This window comes from Capsicum annuum, chromosome 11 (assembly GCF_002878395.1).
Source record: "Capsicum annuum cultivar UCD-10X-F1 chromosome 11, UCD10Xv1.1, whole genome shotgun sequence".
Classification (NCBI taxonomy): domain Eukaryota; kingdom Viridiplantae; phylum Streptophyta; class Magnoliopsida; order Solanales; family Solanaceae; genus Capsicum; species Capsicum annuum.
The window spans coordinates 212,817,623-212,820,695 of NC_061121.1; positions in this window are offsets into that span (position 1 = coordinate 212,817,623).

Below are 3,073 nucleotides of genomic sequence, written 5' to 3' on the forward strand. Positions count from 1 at the left end.
ATATAGAGGAAGAATAAAGGAAATATCTTATCGAGGTAATCATATTTCTTTAGGTATATATGTTCTTCTGGCATTTGAACCTACTTGGATTACATATCGACAAATAGAAGTAGGCCAACGAGCAATGACATAAAATTCACTTCATGGTGGCAAAGATGGGTAAGTATATTTCCAAACAAACTAGTTACACTAAGACCCGCAGAAACACATATGGGTTCAGGAAAAGGATCTCCTAAATATTGGGTAGCTATTGTTAAAACTGGGGCAAATGCCTTATGAAATGGGTGGTGTAAAGAAAAAATATCTAGAAGGGCTATTTTACTAGATGTATCCAAAATGCCTATACGAACTCAATTCATTATTTCATAATGTAATAGACAAAAATGTAGAAAGGGCTCTTATCCGCTACTTTATGAAATGCACATCCTTTATAATTCTTTCTACTTCTCGATGTATAATGACAGACCGAGAGGCTCAACTAGAAGGAATAGGTGGAGAAATTTTGTGTTATATCTGATAATCCTTTATAATATCTAAATTGGATTCGAAATTTCCTATTTGTTAAATTATGCAAAAAAGGGGGGTTTGTCTAATATCTTTTTCATTTGTTCATACCTCAAGGGAATTTTAAGCACCAAAATGGAGTTATAAAGCTTTAATTACTGAATTGCTTCCCAACGGTCTATTCCTGATTCGTTTAGATTTGATTTTAAATTCTGTTTTAGGAAAGATCTGACATTTTTTAGATGGATACAGCCAGGAGATAGAGTAAAAATTGATGTAAGTCTTGATGATTCAACCAAAGGTCATATAATTTATCGACCAAAAAACAAAAATTTGAAGGATTAGGTTTTCAAATTCACCATTCCTTTTGGGGGAATACCATTCAAGATGAAAAATTTCAAGAAACTTATTTTCTTCCAATAAATACATTAAGAATTATGGTAAGGAATAAAAATTATGAAGATAAGAGCTTCAATTCGTAAAATTTGTGAAAATATCAATTAATCCGTAGGCGGGGATGAATTATAGTAATTTGTTCCAACCCGAGACATAAACAATGACAGGGATATGTATATATAATAAGTCGCATAGGAATATACGCATTGGTTCACGTAAGGGTGCACGTAAAATACCAAAGAGAGTTATTCATGTTCAATAAAGTTTCAATAATACCATATTCACCCTTACCTCACCACCACCCCATACCCACGTGCCCCCTAGATCGCCCCTTTTCCCTTTACGCTTCTCACACCTACACACACTCACAAAGAATACAGAATTTATACACATAATATATACATGATAAACACACATAAACACACCACACTTGAGAAGAATATACAATACCCACATATACACTCAAAAACCAATGAAGATTTCAGAGAGGGAGAGATCGAGAGTAATGGTGGAGATGGAGAGAAAACAATGAGCATTCGGAGAAATCAAAAATAATTAGAGAATTATTGAAAAGAGAGAGTGAAAAATTAGTAGAGAACTACATATAGAATAGAGGAGGGAAATAGAAAAAATATAGAGAGTTTGAATGGAGGAGGGTACCGGCGAGTGAACAGTTAAATAGTGGGAGAGAGACGTGAGAGAAATAAGAAGAATTGAGAGAAAGAGGGAGAGGAAGAAAACCATCGGTTGATCTTGAGTTTTTTGGAAAAATTTTCATCGAAATTGGACGTTTCTCATTGGATTCAGCCACCACAGTCTCGAAATTCCCCATAACCCCTTTGTTTCTAATTTTTTTTTGGTGAAACCTCATTGAAAAATGTTATTCCATCAACTTTCAAGGTCTATCAGAAATAAAGCGAAGAGAGCCACCTTCGGAAAACCCCAATCAATCAATTTTAGTGCCAAAACACATTAAAAATAATTGGATTTAGGAAAAAAGGAGTTTGGATGGAAGATGTTGATTTAGGATTTATATTGAGGTTGAGTCAAGGTTATCGTAAATGGATTCTACCTTTTAACCAAGTAATACTTTAATTTCAAAAGCTTCTTCTAAGGTTCAATTCTTAACTCTATTCTTTTTATGTTATCTCAACGTGGTTGATGATGTGATTTGATGGTATGTGTTGAGTGTATTTGAACAATTTTGATTGTCATGGATTTGAATATTTGATCTCATCTTAAAATTAATTAATTGTGTCGATGGGTATTAAAAATTAATAAAAGTGAATCTGAATTGGTTTTTATTCATTAATCGTTGTTTAATTCAGAACAGGTATCGACTTTGTTAAACTCAATAGTATCATGTTTAGGTCGAGAATTGATAGGAAAATCATAGGATTTTGGGTAGGCAAGCTATAGGATTTAATAATTGTGAATATTCAAATACTTGTGGTCTTGTTTTTATTTCATCGCACTTCGATCAAAAATTGTACTCATTTTGGAGGGGAATGCCCCAAGGTTATCTGTATTGATTTGTCCGGAGAATGCCCTAAAAGATTTTGAACTGGAAGACGGTCTGTAATCAAGGCCCAGAACGTCAAATGGAGCTTAGCTTATGACTAGTTTAGGATATAATAGGTTTACATTTTTTGTATTTTTCCATTTTGAGATTGTATAATTTAGACTGGATAATATTTTATTTTGAAGTCTTAATTGGTTTGTTTGTTGGCTTGTTTTATGTGCTTGGTTGGTTTATTCACTTCATAACATCAAATTAGCATATATAAGTCAAAAAAGTGATCGTCTTTGAACCACGATACCGAGGGGTATCTAACACCTTTCCCTCGATCATCATAATTTCTTAGCCAAAATATCTATCCGCAAATCAATATTAAGAGTCAAAACCATTTTTTAAAAAGAAATTCCACAGGTGACTTAGCACATCAGATCTATGACAAACGGTGAATCTAAGTTTTATTGCAAAAATACTTTTTTGAAACATATTTTCTTTTGTCACTTTAATAATTAAGACCCTTTCAAACTAAAAAATTAATCGTTTCAAAAAAAGGGGTATGATAACTCTGGCAACTTCACTAGGGATTTTTCTAGAACTAAAACTGCAATGTTGAGTTGTATCGGCTTAGGTAGGCACTATAAGTGTATAGACGCTTTG